We start from the raw sequence: 18,280 nt of genomic DNA, 5'->3' as shown, positions 1-18,280 counted from the left end.
AAGATTTATTTTACTAGGCCTACTTGTCTGTACTCTGCAGTGAGTGATAATTTCTAAATTAAGAGTTTATTAAATTAATATTATTAATAATAATTATAATTAATTATTATTATTATTGCATAGTCATATTGAATGAGGAAAAATGGGGGTTTCCTTCTGTAAGACTGAAAATACTGGTTGGGGCCTGGTCTATGAGACAAAAGGGCCTTGCTGGCTAATTAGCATTCGACCTCCCCCATATAGCCTGACTTCCTCTCAGAAACCACAAAGAACTCACACAAGAACATGGTTGAATGTGAATGTTTATCAATGACTTATGTTTTTGGTGTCATTTGAAATGTCTCAAAGTGAGTGGTACAGATATCTCATATCCAGATAGATCAAATAAAAGGTAATAAGGTTTATAGAAGTTTAAAGAAAACTGGTAAAGCCATTTGAGGGTGGTTTTCCCCATCCCCCATATCACCTGGGCAAACAGTATAAAGGAAGGTGTGCTTGCTCTACACTGTAAAAAATGATTTTTTGGCCTTGTAAATAAAGATAGCATGATTTAAGTAAATTTTACAAAGAAATCATATTTTGTCTTTTTACTTCAAAATGTCACGTTTAATTCAATAAGCTACTTGAGGTTTCGCTTTAATTTATTGTACTTAAATACATAAGTATATTCTAATGGATTGCCCAAGTAATATTTACTAGTGTTTTGTCATCTAATGAACTAATGCAAAAAATGACAAACGCAAGTAAACTTACTCCACGAAGCCAAGCAATCTATGCGCATGCGCATTGCTTGTTTCTTGGTTCAGATTCGGAAGTGGCGCGAAGAGGAAAGCAACGGAAACTTTTCTTGAAGACAAGACAGATGTGATTTTTACACGGTAAGTTATGACATTTTTTTCATTGGTCAATTAAGTTACATTTGCAGAAGCTGTTTGCAGTCCTGGTGGTTAAAGAGTTAACGCGTTAAGTTAACTGTTAACATAGTTGAGGTTGCTAAAGAACTGATTTGCATAAACATCCGTTATTAGCAAACGGCGTCTGTGTCGAAAACAATTGTCTTGTATTTTACATGTAAGGTTAATCTACGGAGACACTTGATGTAGGCTACAGTGAATTTTAAAATGAACTTTGCCGGACGTGAGCGGCGCGACGCGTCGAGACTAAATAGCTAGCAGCTATAGAAAGCGTCCAAGGGTGTGTGTTTATTTATCTGTGTGAATAAATAATTGTGACCTTGCTTGTTATATGAATTATAAATAAAGGTTTCAATTAAAAATTGGACATGTAACTTGTGCTTACAGCCTCGAAAGTCATATTTAACGTTACGAGGCTGAAATGATACCCGAGCCCAGCATGGGTGGGCCATTAACTTTAAACGTGACGGAGAAAACTGCGTGCTAACGTTAATCCCACATTAATCCACATCAAATACACTGTTTTGTTTTATTGATAACAAAGATAAGCATTTGATGGATATTAATCAAGTTAAAAAGAGATTATATTGAACCTATACAATTAACAATACTGTATGTCTATACTTGAACATTTATTGTTGATGCTTAGGCTACTTGAATGCAGTTGTTCCAAAATAAATTAACTGTTAGTATTTCAAATCAATAAGATCAGTATATTTATTCAAAATTGGTAAAACATTTATTTCTGACATTAACATTTCTAATATGTTCCACAGATTGCACTAACTCTTCAAGCTCCATGCAAGGTAAATTGGCAATAATTCTTACAGCTTACAACACTGATTAACCTTGCAGTATGACACAGATTTCAATAGAAATAGGGCTACACACACATATACAACTACACACACATACATGGTGTATATATATATATATATATATATCACTTCGCAAGATGTAAACACTGGTCTAGCAGCATTTCATATTCATATTGTTTCATATTTAAAAATTTTAAATACATAATTAAATCATAAAGATATTTTTGTAAAATTTTAATTCTGGTTACAACTGTAAAAAAAAAAAAAACTGAAACTGGAAGTTCTTCTGAACCAGTGCTGTTTACGTCTTCTGAATTGGTGTGTGTGTGTGTGTACATCTTTTGTTTATTGCAGCTGCCACAGCATGAGGTGGTTGTGTAAAAAATGCAGCTTTGGGTCAAACAAAAGACTACAACTTTTAAAACACTTACGGCTCAAACACGGAAATTCGGGCTGTCAGTCATCGACCCCTTGTCTTTATACTGATTGCCCTTGTTCAGTGTCTTGTTCACACTTAGACACTTACACACACACTTAGACACACTTACACACACACACACTTAGACACTTACACACACACACTTACACACTTGCGCACACACACACACTTACACACTTACACACACACACTTACACACACACACACACACACACTTACACACACATAGACACACACACACACTTAGACACACACTTACACACACTTTTTTCCATGTAATAATATATTTAATGACGGTGAGACCAAATCTCTGTGTGGGGCACTTGTCACATAAAATTAAAGAGAACATGCAACTTAAGTGTACATTATTGTAACCATTTTGCTCTTATTTGTGTATTTGACAGGATGTAAGCAGAGACATGATTAAAGATACCATCACCAATCATGTAATGAAGATCATTGTACTGGGCAGCACTGCAGGAGAGGGAGATGCCAACATAGCTGATGTCATCATCGTCATTGAGGGAACTGAGGTGCTGTTGGGATGTAAGAATCTCACAAATGCGTGCCTTTTGCTCATGGGCTTCATTTACTCCCTGAACTTAAGCTATCCCCCAAAGCTGAGAAACACATTTGAAGTGTTTCAGAAAATCTTTCTTGGGCTGGATGCTTTAAAGTTTTCTCCAAAAGTTAGCTCTTTGCATAGAAAGCTACTAATGTAAGCCTGCTAGTTGGCCTTTTTTTTTTTTTTTTTTTTTTTTTTTACAGTTTTTGTATTTGCTAATTTGTTCAGCAAGTGAGAATGCTCTAAAGGTTGCATAATTTAAATTAGAGCAAAGTTTGTACCGTTAAACAGAAACATTGTAATGCAGTGCTGCTAAAGAAAACAGAAGCAGAGTTTTATTTGTTTTATCAAAGTGTTGTATGTAAGATCAGTTAAGCATCTCCCGTAAAATGTTTGTGGTCTGTTATAGCCTACACAAACACATTGAAACATCTTCGATAGTATAAAGATGCTGAACAATTTTGGCCATGTTTTTGGCCAACAGTTAATCTTCATGAATGTGTCCATTCATTTTTGTGCATTTGTTCAAGAATGTAATTAAAATAAAACTCAACTCAAGGAAAATGTCTTCTCATTTTTTTTTTTTTTTTGGAAAATATAATTTGTAATTTATTACTAGTGATGTTAAGTAATGTTTACATGATTTTTAAAGTAAAGGTTACTCAGGATAACTAAAAAAGATAACTAGGACTCTTATGTAAAAAAAAATTAAAAAATCCTAGTAGATTTTATAAGCCTTACTTAAGTAAAATGTACAGGCAAAGAGTCAATAAAATTTACTTGGAAAATCCAAGTAAACATAACTTAAACATTACTAATTAAAGCTACTAATAAATGTTTGTAAATTTACTAGCCTTTTCTGAGTGAAAAAAGTTAGCAAGCTTTTTTCAAGTAAATACTACTCCAAATTTTTTACAGTGTATCGGGTCTCTTCTTCTTGGCTGGACAGAAATGGGATAGGTGGTCTCTCTCTCTCTCTCTCTCTCTCTCTCTCTCTCTCTCTCTCTCTTTCCCTTTTTCTCTCTCTATCTCAGGTGCAAACTGGGTAAGATTATTTGGTGTAACCAATGTATAACCATGTACTAGATATTTGAATTGATTGTGGAAAAGGAATAGTCAAACATTCACTCATGATTAATGATCCACAGATATCATTAAAACCTTTTCATTTATGGAGTCAGATGAAATAAACGAGAGAATACATAACTAAATGTATTGTAAATTTAACCAACCAATACTTCGCATGAGGAAAGGACAGTAACACGTGATACCTTCCCCGTGTATTGGCAAACCGGCAATTGGACCAATATAACGGGCCTTACAAAGTGGTGACCTCGACGTGATCTCAAAACAGATCAAAACAGATTCACGAGAAACGTCCTTTCCAGCAATTATTGGGAGTTTAGAATCAACAAGAGGTTTTAACATCTTCTCTTTCTTCCGTGGTTGTGGTAAGTCAATTTTCTTTGCATTCTTAGAAGTGTTGAAGAAATGTTTGCATTATTTATGGGTAAGCGTGATGCCGCAGCCAGATGAAGAGTGATTAGATTTTAAAGATCTCCTTGTTTTGCCTAAGCAACAGGAAGCAAAACCTAAAATAAGAATAACATCTTCCAAATAATTAATAACTCGATGAAGAGCTGAAAAAAGTAAAGCCTAAAAAGTTTTAAAATCAGCCGCATGTTTTCCGGCCATTGTTGTATCTGGGCTTGTTAATCAAACCAGCAACACGTGAAGAGAATGAGCAAACTAACGAGAAACAGAGAAAGAAAAATCTATGTTTGTAAACAATCGGAAAACACATGATTTTATAAATAAAAAGGCAGATCAATGCATTGTTTATGAAAAGAAAATTTTGGGAAAACAGGATGATATGATGTACAGGCTAAAACTCAAATATCAAGGATAATGCTAAATGCTATTGTCCATGTTGCTTTCAAAACGCTCAAGGCTACGCTAAATGCTAAAGCCATGCTGCGCTCAAGGCTAATGCTAAATGCTATTGTCCATGCTGCATTCAAGGCTAATGCTAAATGCTAAAACTTTAACATTGATGGAATTAAATTAAGATATTCAATTTAATTTGGCTTATTTCAGTTCCTCTGAAAAGTAAACCTCTAAAGTATTTGATATGCTATCTAGTCAAAAATTCGGGAAAATTAGAAAATTTTGCTTGGTTATCACTGTTAGGTGGTTGGGGATATGGCGAGACTGTAAAAACGATGGCAGAGTAATCTCTAAAATATATCCAACACAACTGACAGGAGCTGTTAAATGTGGCGAGTCTGTAAAAACGATGGCAGAATAAACTCTAAAACATTGTAACACGCTGGGATAATAGAAGTATAAAAAGGCGCCGTTATAACTAGCTATGATCGCGCGCATCCTGATTTTGATGTCAAGCTGTTCAAATATTTGAGAATACTACTCTGAGCAATGCATATTCTGTTTGGATTTTCAAATTTGTAGTCGTGCTTAACACGTTGTGCTAGAACACACTTTATAGTTGTTTGTGCTAGATGCACATAGGCTAATTTAAAGTTTATTCTTTAACACAGGATTGCTTTACTGTAAGTGTATTTGAAATACTTAGGCAAAGGTGATATAGATGTTGTATTCTATTGCTTTGCTGTGAGTGTATTTGGAACACTTAGGTAAAAGGGTTGTAGATGTTGTATTCTAGGCCGTGTGTCCTGTGTAAAACTGAATTAAACACGTGTGTCTATGCTAAATTTGGTGGCTACGATGTAAATCATAAGACAAACAAATCTGAAAATCAGAAACAGTGAACGCATCTCATTAATCCTGAAACAAAAACCTTTTCATATTTAAGGCTTCAGAGAACTAAATATTGTCACGTTTGAACTCATTCTGGATTGCTCTGCAATTATTTTTCCCAAATAGATTACCGGATTCGTATATTTCCACAAGTTTGCGCCAGACATTAGTGACGACTAATACTGAATATCAGATTCAAGTGTACTTGAATGAGGGGGACGAGTTAATTTCCGTCCAGAATCAGCTAATGCTGTTTGATCGACCTGGATTCGGGTGCGTTCCATAACCTCTGTTCTAATTTAATGTTCTTTTAGATAAGTGTACGTGGATATCCCACGGGCTTGACTAAACCAAAGCCATTTTAAGAAAAGTAAGTTGATCGGCTAACGTCTTTTAATGGTGGTCTTGACCTCTACTAATTGAAACGATTGAATTAAGTTCCTGAGGTGGCATTCAAGGGGGCTATTTAAGTGTCTGTTATTTTGTACGTGTGAATACGGCAGATTCCAGATATTTAGCCAATTACCTCTGTTTTGGTAAGTCAGACTGGCGAGATTGTGTCGTGCATCCTTAGGAGAAGGACTGCAAAGCGATATAGTTTCCTTATCTATAAACGGAAAAATCTAAAGGAAGAGTAAATAGAAGAATCAAACATTATAATGGCCATTGAAAAAGACTAAATTAGAAGAAAAGGTATTTGAAACCTAGCAAAGAAAAAAGAGAAATAGCGAATGTACATCTTATCAGCCCAGAGCCAAAAAAAGCCTTTTCATATTCAAATGTATTGACATGAGAACAAGCTGAGATTTGACCATGCGCTGTTGTTCCAGAGACTCTTCAGAGACCGAAAACAATATAATTTGACTTGTATTGTTAAAGAATATAATTATATTATAACTTGAATTATAATAAACATTATATTACACTCGCAGAGCATAATAATAATTGGAGAAGTGTGACTTTCGTCATTAAAATTGAATTTCTGAAACAGAATTTTATTTGTGTGCTACCCAGTGCCAAAAAAGGGGAGGGGTATGCCTTTATTTTTCACCGTTAGAAAACACGGCTAGAATTGTGGCACAGGTAATAGCAAACCACATTGTGCAACAACTAAAATGTAATCTAATCAGAGAAGTAAATTTACAAGGAGGGTGTGAAATGCTAAACAGCAGACAGAAGTACCACAGTTTTTTGCAGGTCAAAAAATATCTGCACTAACTAAAATGTGTGAACGACACCATAAACAGCAAAATGCTAACCAGACAACCGAGAGATCTGGCTGTAATGAGAGAAAGCAATGAGCATTGCACATGCAGCAGACTGAAGGCTGAACTGGAAAAGCAGCTTCAGGTGTCACAACACACTGAGACAACAGCAACAATTCAGACGTGGTCAATGAAACTCGGTTTCATGTGGAATTAAAATTGCAACTGACATGATAATGGAACAAGTAAAAGAATTCCACACGTCTAAATTTAACGTTTTTGAAATATTGGAATTATCTGTCTGTGGTTCGCTCTCCTCTGTTTTATGTCTCAGGTTTACTTCTGCAAATTCCTCGAAGGACGTTAGCCAGGATGGGCCGGACCCCACCTGGATCAACCTCGGGAGATGGGTGAAAAGACACTTCAAGAGGCCATTCACATCTCACAATAGTACATCACTACGTAAATATGGCCTCCCAGTTTAGAACTGGAACTAAATTTGCAACACAATTGTTATAGATTATTTTCCACCCATCTCCTAGACATGAACACTGAACACACCCCTCCATCACTATACCCTCACAGCATCATCACCTGGGGTAGATGGTCTATCCAGGCTGAACACTGCACATCAGACGAAGATGTGTCATCTTCACACTAACAGATCCAGATAGCTTCACACACACAGGGTGGAGCTGATCTCATGATCGTGGTCTAACAGAGACACAGAGAATAGCATACGCTATTCACAACAAACTGACAACTAATGTAACACACATGAACATGAATGGCTATAGTCACAAATCAAGACAAATTCTAAGGCAGACCTGCCATTCAATTTCAAACTCTATGATTGTTGGTGGGAGTTGGAAGATCAGAGGGCCCCTGATTTCTCAACTTACCACTAATAACAGAAACATAACTAAAATGGATAAATCAACCAAGTACAAAAATTTACAATGCAACTCTGTCATCGACTGTGACTTAGCCAGATCAATACACACACTCTCAAACACACTCTCTCACAGACACACACACACACACACACACACACCAACACCAACAACAACAACAACAACAACACACACACACACACACACACACACACACACACACACACACACACACACACACACACACACACACACACACACACACACACACAAACACGCTCACAGACAAAAACACACACAAAACCATTGATCCTATACCATTTCTTTGATTATTTGGTTTACACCGACCTCTTGCTGAATTTTTTTAACTTATTTTGATTTCTGCATTTAAACTTATTTTGATTTTAATCCCTGAAACTTATTTTGATTTTCTTTGCGTAATTCAGAAAAACAGTTCTGAAACTTATTTTGATCCACGAAACTTATTTTGATTTTTGCATTTAAACTTATTTTGATTTCAATACCTTATTTTGATTTCAATACCTTATTTTGATTTTCTTTGAGTAATTCAGAAAAACATTTCTGAAACTTATTTTGATTTAATTTCTGAAACTTATTTTGTTTTCTGCATATTTGTATATTGTCCAATTTACTTGCAACAATGTTTTTGGACATCAATTCAATTGAATCTCTATGTTTGGTTACACCAAATTTTAGCTGACACTCTTTATGAAATGTTGTTTTAACCCAGCACTGGTTGTTTTGTTAGAATGTCATTTATTTAAATGTTTCTAGAAACAGGGTAAGAGCTTGTAGGATCTTCCTTTGCCCTTCCTTGACCCTCTATAGAAGTACTATTGGTGTGGTAATTAAAATCAGGTAATTAATGAGACCAAATGTACCACTCACATTTGCTGACATGAACATGGTATTTTACATTGAACATGACATGATTTTGCTTTATTGCACTATGCGTTCCTATGCATTTCCTTACGACTGTAAGTTCATATGTGCTCAATCGTGAAGCGGACATTTAAGATGCTTTTCAGGTGTCTCACACAAAGCAGTGTGGATCGAAGGAGAAGCCCTTCATCCACTGAGATCTGCCCAGACCACCGTACCGCTGGAGGTGACAGGATTGGTCAAGAAGGGTCAGATCATCATCGTGGAGAAGGTGCCAGGGAAGCGGAAGTTTCTCCATGAAGGAATGACACGTTAACTGAACAAGTCACAAAAGGTCCAGATTGACTCTATGAACTTTGCTCACGTCACAGGATTACAGGAAGAGAACCTGAACGGCATCCATCCCCCTGCTGGACTCAAGCTATACACCTGATGAGAACAGGTGTTCTGCAGGTGAACATAGCCCACTGAACTTCTACAGATGCCAACATTGCAAAGACAATTTTTGTGCTACATCTTCAAGGATTATAACAAACGTCTTACTGTGACCCCGTACGTGTTCATCAGAATGTGACCCACGGGATCAAGGAGGGAACCCTTTTTTTTTTTTTTGTCCTTCACGTCTGTTTGTAACAGATACAAATATCAATACAAATATAAACAAAAATAGAAGATAAAACAAAAATGTGTTACAACACTCCCTGGCCTTCAACATTTTTATCCATTGTCCACATATTCAACTACATATTAGTTTAATTTAAGTTGAAGGTGCAGTGAATTGTTAAATACTGGGTTGTTCTGTTTAATAGTGATGTTCTGAACTGGTAAGAGGTTCAGTCACAGTCCTGTTGAATCATCATTTTTTGCCAATGAGCAAAGTACATCATTTCTCACAAGCCTCTGAAAAACGGTCCAATAATGTCACTTTGAATTACAAATAATATAGCAAATGAATTACAACGAATATGGCAAATTGAAAGAAAAAGCACACAGATGAAGTTAATAAGCAACAACATGAAAGCAAAGCATATTCTCTTTCAGTTTAAATGTAGAAAATTTCCTAAATGTAATTGATCTGGCATATTTCAAAGAGTGACATAAAATATTGATGAATTGCAACTAAAACTTAATAATATGCAGCAATTAAACTCTGCTCATATAAAAGCTGCATATAAAACAATGTGAGGTGGTGGGTGTGGTCACTGACTTAAACAGTCCCTCCCTTGCTCTTCCCCAAAATAATCACAAAAAATTAATGTATCAATTTATGTTTATAAAGTAACACATTGAACTCATCAATGTTTGAAATACATTAGAATATTTAGTTATGAAGATTAAATGGGACCTATTCAGTGAGAGATAAAGCAGGACACAATAACTTACCAAACAGGTCTCTCACATACACTCTTCACTAACATTCCTCACATTATTACTCCCTCTGATACAAATGTGTCAATCATTATTTTCAGAAATAAAACTCACACTGCGCTTTAAAGTACACTATTATATATAATATATAAATTATAATGTAATAATGATTGAGCTATGTTATAACACTAACTTGAAAAGAAAACCATGGTGAAGCTGAAGGTGGGAAGACCCAGGGCAGAGTCCAGACAGAGGGGACGGACTGAACCCTGGGACTGATCGGCGGAGGCATAACCATGGTTAGTGGTGGAGGAACTGCAGTGGCGCCTCCAGAAATTTTTCATAGGGGTGGCCAGATGGGGCCACTTAAAATCTTGGGGTGGCACACAAAAACTATAAACCATAATTTCAGAATTTTAGTCTACTGTTGTAGTAAACCGGCCTGTAGAAAACTATCAGAAAGACTTAAGAAAACTCCTACTGATATACTTTGGTTTATTGTGTTATATTTAAATGTTACTAATGATATAATGTGCATATACTAATAACAGTACAGTTAACATTTTGAGTTGCACAACAATTCTGTTTTATTTTGCAATTATATTTGGCATAAGGTGTACATTTATTGCAAACAAAACAGTTACTGGGGAAAAGCAGATACTGGCAGATACAAATATATTATATTTATATATTAATGTCAAGAATTCAGAAGTGTATATTTTTATATAGCCTACACCAGTGGTTCCCAAACTTTTTGAAAGCATGGCACCCCTTTGTAGTGTTTTTTTTTCCACGGCACCCTAACCCAATTAAACTAAACGAACATATGTACATACAAATATACAATTATATCCAGATGAGCAAACAACAAATAAAACATAAACAGCAGCATGAATTTATTATGAATGCATCACAACAGACATAATATGAGGCGAAACAACCCCTTCAGATGAATCATCAGTCCATTAATAACTGGACACACGTCAACAGACTGATTTTAACCAATTAGGCTACTGTATGTGAGAACAGACGTCGCTGCTGCCAGTGTTCATCAAAGTCTGCGGTCGCGTTGAGCCTTTTGACAAGAGATAAGGCTTTAAGAGCTATTCATATCTAATGATTGTGGTTACATACATCTTCTTAAACTCCATTTTAAAAGTTTAAGAGATATGAGTGATGCACGCAATACCAATGGAGAGAATGTCTAATAAGGAGAGAACTTCCACTCTCAGTAAACTTCCGGCTTCTGAGCTGGTTGCAGTTCCACTTTGGTTCCATATGAGGGCGCTCACAGGACGAGTGCAGAATGAATGGAGGTCTATGGAGCTATACCCCTCAAAATCCACTTGGATATAATTTTTTGTATTTGAATGTTGTATTTCGAAAGGAGATGCAAAGAAATTACACATTGCTGGGTGTTAGATTTTTTAGAGTCACTTATTTGCTTTAAAAAGTCTTTTAAAATGTCAATGATGCCATACACATCGTACGACCAGAGATACTGCTTTACGGCAATCCTTCAGTCACTTTGGTGCTTTCGGCGTTCTGCACTTTCTTTTCTCTCGAGGCATCGACAACACAGCTGACACAGGGAAATACATGTGCTAGAAGAGTTTTTGTTTTGTTGTTTTAAAAGACCATCAAGCGGTATCTCTGGTTGTAATCAGTCCTTCACTGACCAATCAGCATTCATTAGCAGAATGCTAGCGTGTTATGGGCAACAACAACTCAACCTGTAAGAAATCGAAAGGACATAAGTACTCGTTCATTCAACTTTCGACCTATAACCCATGTTGAACTTGCAAAACCTACAATCAAATCTGAGATTTCTCAACAGCAATCGGGTGAAAGAGACAATTTTAGCCGTCTAGCTCCATAGACTCCCATTTATTGCACTCATGGGCGATCGCCCCCAGTGGAACTCTGGTGGAATTACAACCAAAATTCGGTACAATACACTGTAAAAAATTTGCTGTAGTTTTGCAGCTGTTTGCCAGTAACTTACTGTAGATTTAAATTTATTTAAATAAATTGTTATTTACTGGCAACAGTTTGCTCAAAGTTAAATGAACATTAAACATTAACAAGTCTTTGTCTTTACAGAATAAAACTATAAAATAACAACCTAATGCAAAGCATTCAGGGGACCAGAAATCTTCATCAACCTTTTTCTGTTTTTTTCCTTGAGATTTTGGTTCACAGAATGCTTTGCATGAGGCTGTTATTTTAGTTTTATTCTGTAAAGATAAAGACTTGTTAATGTTTAATGTTCATTTAACTTTGAACAAACTGTTGCCAATAAATAACATCAATTTAAATCTACAGTAAGTTACTGGCAAGTAGCTGCCAATAATACTGTAATTTCTACAGATTTTTTTTAACAGTGTAGTACTTAATAGGGAGTGGCCAGGCTCTCCGTAGACAGGCTCTGCTATCTCCCAACTCTTTAGACTTTATAACTCGCAATTCTGAGTAAAAAAGGGCAGGATACGAGATTATATCTCGCAATTCCAATTTTCTTCTCAGAATTGTGAGATATAAACTCATAATTGCAAGGGTAAAATTCATAACTGTGAGGTATAAACTCAAAACCTTTTTTTATTATTTTATTCCACGGCTTCCACTGTCATCATCACTTCAACACAGAACTGTCTACCACCAGGTAGGCTCCGCCCATAAAACACGTCATTGCTGCTCGCAAACATTTTCAAAATAATAAATACATTAAAAATAATAATAATATATATAAATTTTACCCTGTTAAATATTTTAAGATTAAATATACAATTAATATTGACACAAGATGCTCATTTTGTTCACACAGGAACTGTTTATCATTTATTTTGGTCATGTTTCTAAATACAACTGAACAACTATGGAAAAATATAGACACATTTTTTTAAAGATTATCTCCAGCAAGATATATCCGTAACCTTTAAAGACATTATTTTTTAATACTTTGATTTTGACCTCACTAAAAACAAAGCTTGATTTGTGATAAACTTAATTTATTTTCTAGGCAAATTTTATATACATAGGCTAAATGTAAATTCACCAACAACAAACCAGTTTTTCTTGTTTTTTGAAAGAATTTAAAATTTACCTTAACACTATGTCATCCTCAGTAAATAAGAAAGAAAGTAAAACAACCTCAATATGTAATTACCTTAATTTGTACACTCTAACTGATGTATAAAACGATATACCCTCATGTTTTTTTTTTCTATCTTCTCCTATTTTTCCTTTTTTTTTTTTTTAGCAAATCTTTGTTAACTTTCTTTCCGGTGTTTCAACATATTGTTGATATATTTTGTGTATAGTATACAAAGTATATCATTAATGTCATCTATGTATGGTTTGCAATTATAATATATATATATATATCATTTTTTTTTAAAGGTCTATTTGCTAACACCTTATCTGAATGGATGAAAGGTTCTCTTTGTGAGTAAATATTATATAATTACCGGGGGAAAATATACAGAGTATTAACTCAGTATAGCTATATGTTGTTGTTGTAAGTTTGTAACACTGAAGCTCTAAAAGAGAAACAAACAACGGAAGTTCTTTGTTCAACAACCATGGGTGTGTAAAATTAACACGGATCATACTTTCCCACCAGGGTTATCAATTAATCCTATAAGCTGCCTTTTCACACTGTACATTCCTAAACCCTGGGTTAATATGGAGCTATTCTTGTGCCAATAAAAATGAACGTAGCTTTTCAAGAAACTAATGAAAATATAAATTGAAACTAAAAAAATTATCTCTAAAACTAAAAAAGAATAAATCGCAGGCAAATTTTTTGACTTCGTTTTTAATACACTGCATGTTTTGCTAACTATTTCTCATATTTCAATCGCTGATCTGAACTTACAAATGTGCTTCCAGAGTTTTCATTTACGCTCCCTGAGTTTTCGTTTATGCTCCCTGAGTTTTCGTTCGCCGTTCTGACACATTTCTCTCGTGGGGGCGGGGCTAGTAGCAGTGTGTTCTCATTGGTTACTGAGCTTTTGATTGATGGCTTCGTGACCTGGAAGTGAAGACGTCAGTGGTGTTTATGTGTGGATGTGAGCGTCTGTAATCGCAGCTTTCTATTTCATTTTAGTGATATTAAGTTATGTTTGTTTTTTTATTTTCTCTGTATTTACCTGCTGCTACTACTTAGTTGGCAGAAGCTTTTTAGGAGCACAAGAGATCTATTCAGTCTATTCAGGTGTAATTGCACATTAAAGTACTGTCTGTATATAATACTTAAAATATTGTAGTGTCCAATGTTTTCGGAGAATATTTGTTTATTCCTGATGATTATTTTGCATGTTAGGCTGTGATTAGGTTCAGCTGTTACAATTTAAAGAGAATACTACTAGCAAACGTGTGTGATATTCAGCCGTCAAGAAAGTCAAACTTCAACCAGGTAATCAAGGTTGGCAACCATGGCTACTCCATCACACTACTCATTGTTAGCATGATATACGTTTACACCATCAAAATTAATGATCACTTAAATAAGAGGAATTTAAACAATATGAAAATTACAGTCGTGGCCTGCTGTCAGATACAGACCTCAAAGGGCATTTCATTACATATGTCACACAAAGAGTGTTCTTGTTGCCATTTTTTTTAAAATTGATAATTGTATTTAGTTATTTCATTTAATTAACACTATCTTCTAACATTTAAAATTGTAAATAGATTTTAACAATCATCAACCGTTTCAATCGTGACTTATACAACCAGTTAAATAAATGTAATTGAAAATATGAATTCAAATAAATGTACATTCTTTATTGTCACTAAAGCATATACACAAGTAACACAAGTGAAGGTCTTGGATGCAATTGTGTTGTGACAGGAAAGACCCGAATCCACAAAACATTAACTGCATAATATACATGTAATGCACAGTATTCTCATGATATACATTACTATACAAAATGCACAATTACTAATACAGAATACATTTTAAAAATTAATATACATTTTAAATGTTGCAATGATTCTTTGAGCAGTTCCTGTTGCAGTACAAGTAATAAAGCAGTGACTGGACACAAGCAGTGCAAGGATAGTCCACCCAAAACATAAGCATTCTCTCATCATTTACTCTCCTTCATGCCAACCCAGATATATATGAATTTCTTCTTGACATAAACATAGACAAAGATATTTAAGGAAATAATCCATCTCTGTGAGTCCATAATACAAGTGGATTGTAACCCATGTACGCAAGACAGTTGGTCGGAAGTGATTTTTAATAGTTAAAACAGTCACATTATTAGTATATATTGTTTGACTTCAGAAGGCATTGATTCATCCACTGAGGTCGCATGGATTACCGTCACGCTCACTGTGTGTGGTTTTTAAAGCGTCTTTAGGACTCGCAGAGATGGATTACTTTCCTTACAATCTTAATTCGTGTTTATCTGTAGAAAGAAAGTAAAATGCAGTGGGTGAGTAAAATAAGAGAGAATTGTATTTTTGGGTGAACTATCCCCTCAACATTCATATGCTATTGGTATGCTAATCCAAGATCAGCATAGTTTAATAAGAATAAAGTGAAACCTCTTGTGTACTTGTGAACTATGTTTGTTTTAATCTAGAGGAAATTGAAATATTTGCTAAATAGTTTATATTAAAATAAATCAGGTGTCTGAAGATCAAGATCCCAGTCATTCAAAGGTGATGTGTCTGAACAAAGTAAGATTATTGTCTGATAGGGACAGTGGATCTCTGGTACTATCACTCCATCCTCTGTGTCAGCATCAGGCTCATTCAGCAAAGTTGCTCCACTCCCTGGAAAATGAGAGAGGAAATGTATTATAATCTAACAATACAAACTGCTTTGAACTCCCCATACAGTAACAAGTTGCAGACTTAAAATATTTATTATATTTATATTTAAGGGATTTTACAGTACTAAATATTTACCTCGGAGTCAAGACGCATTTATCATCTGTAATACTGTTGTGTAACCAGTAGATGGCTGTATTGCCCTATATATAAACATATGGATGTGTATTCCCTAGTTGCTGGATGTTTTCAGTCTTCAGTCAATTACTTGCATGTATTAAGTTTTTAATTTGGACATATATTTATTATTAAAGACTATTAGAGATTTAACATTTGTCTCAGAAATGTTCATTTGAAAGGCACTTTTTTCATTATTATTAGTCAAATATGGACACAGAAAAAGCAATTTGTTACTCATACTAGATACATATAATAGCTTTATCAGTCATCTTTATCACACAAAAGTAATCAGAATAAATATGGCAACCAGGGCGATACTTCAAAATAATTGTGTTTACATATTACGAACAGAGACGTGGTCTGTGGTCAAGTCGTGTCTCTCCTCTTTCAAAAACTTTGCATCGCAAATTAATCAGCAATTGAGAAATTCAGGTTTAAATAGCTTTATTGGCATGGTAAAAAAAGGCTTTACATTGCCAAAGTTGAATCAGGCAGACAGCACTATATGGTCCTTTGGCATCAGTCATTGACTGATACACTACAGATAGGCTACTGTACAGTACTCTAGCTCAATGTTGTTTGGGGTGGCTGGGGGGAAATATGATCTAATCGAAGCAAATATGATCTAATCGAAGACTGTAACCGAATGTAGATAAGTCATGTAATGATTGGGCTAACAGTTAAATCAAGACAACACAGCTCAGCTGTATAATGTTATGGGCTCTCACTGAGCTCTAAAATGCCTCTACACCTGCAAAAAGCCAGTACTGTAATATAAATAGTATTAGTATAGTATTAAAAAAAAAAATCAGACTCACCACGAGTAGGCTAACGTTATCCAGTATCCTCCTGATCGATATAGCGACGATGACTAATGATAAATATCATTCGTCTGTGCTATTCCTTCTATAAGAGATGATCTCAACAATATAGTGTAGCAGCAAATAAATACAGATATAAACTTAATATCACTAAAATGAAATAGAAAGCTGCGAATACAGACGCTCACATCCACACATAAACACACCACTGACGTCTTCACTTCCAGGTCACGAAGCAATCAATCAAAAGCTCAGTAACCAATGAGAATACACTGCTACTAGCCCCGCCCCCACGAGAGAAATGTGTCAGAAAGGCGAACGAAAACTCAGGGAGCATAAACGAAAACTTCAGAAGCGTAAATGAAAACTCTGGAAGCGCATTTGTAAGTTCAGATCAGCGATTGAAATATGAGAAATAGTTAGCAAAACATGCAGTGTATTAAAAACGAAGTCAAAAAATTTGCCTGCGATTTATTCTTTTTTAGTTTTAGAGAAAATTTTTTTATTTTCAATTTATATTTTCATTAGTTTCTTGAAAAGCTACGTTCATTTTTATTGGCACAAGAATAGCTCCATAGGTTAACGTCATTATTTGCATATTTGCATTGTCAGTGTCATTGATTGAAAGAACAACGCAGTTTACATAAAGGCCCTAGCAATGTGAAACCATATTATATAGGCTGCTCAGCAAAAAAAAAACAGTGCTTTTTTCCAGCAATTTTTTTCTTATGTGTAAATATTTGTATGATCATAAAAGGTTTAGATATAAAATGAACTAATACAAAAGTAGCAGTCAGTATCTAGTGTGGCTAGCGGCTGCTTCAAGTACAGAGCATCTCATCCTCAACGACTGAGCCAGATTTGCCAGTTCTTGTTGTGAGATGTTACTCTGCTCTTCCACCAAGGAATTTACAAGTTCCAGGACACATCTGTTGTGACATTGTGGGACATTGTGTCACATGTGGTTTGGCCTTGCAAGGCCCATCAGCTGTCCTTCCTGTCTCCCTATAGCACTGTCTTAGGCATAGCTGGTTGGCTTGGTTCACACAGACTTTAAGTGCAGTGTGTAAGGCTCTCATGTTGTTTGCACAGTAGTTTCAGCATTTGTGGGGGAAAATGTAAAATGGTGAGAGAAAACAAGAAGAGACTGTTTTATTTTTACTTTTATAGTCCAAAAAGTCCATTCTGGATTCTAGAGGTAAAGTATATGGTAAAGTATGAGCAATGTGAAATGTTAATCATGATTCACTTCACTCAGGGTTCAGACTTACCCTGGGATAACTATTTAAAGTGTGAAAAGCACTATTGAGTTCTGACAGGACAACAGGATTTCTGAGGCAATACATTTTTACCTCACAACAAATGATATGTTATACTAATTGATAAATAATTATAATATATAAAACAACAACATCATATTTATAAATACAGTATATTTCTAACTCTTTCACACTGCTTTAAAAACTGTTTTCATGTTACTGTTAAACACATGTACAAAAGCAATTGCTTTTAGTTGCCTAATTATTTGGACGTGATAACGAGGGTTGCTACAACGTCCTTTTCAACATACCTTTACTATTACTGCAGCATTTTACCCACAAAATCG

At 35.1% G+C, this 18,280-nt stretch overlaps 2 long non-coding RNA genes across 2 annotated transcripts; one reads left to right on the top strand and one right to left on the bottom strand.

The window, feature by feature from the left end:
* The first annotated feature begins 800 nt into the window (after window positions 1–800).
* Window positions 801–3,290, top strand: LOC311080748. Its single transcript, XR_014605705.1, has 3 exons — window positions 801–878; window positions 1,691–1,720; window positions 2,576–3,290. It is a non-coding gene; the product is annotated as an uncharacterized lncRNA (long non-coding RNA).
* An 11,360-nt stretch (window positions 3,291–14,650) lies between these two features.
* Window positions 14,651–17,246, bottom strand: LOC311080749. Its single transcript, XR_014605706.1, has 2 exons — window positions 16,672–17,246; window positions 14,651–15,676 (listed from the first exon to the last, which is right to left on the bottom strand). It is a non-coding gene; the product is annotated as an uncharacterized lncRNA (long non-coding RNA).
* Between the last annotated feature and the right edge of the window lie 1,034 nt (window positions 17,247–18,280).

Source organism: Abramis brama, assembly GCF_963993115.1.
Source record: "Abramis brama genome assembly, chromosome: 4".
NCBI classification, from domain to species: Eukaryota; Metazoa; Chordata; class Actinopteri; order Cypriniformes; family Leuciscidae; genus Abramis; species Abramis brama.
This window is presented reverse-complemented; position numbering and strand designations above follow the sequence as displayed.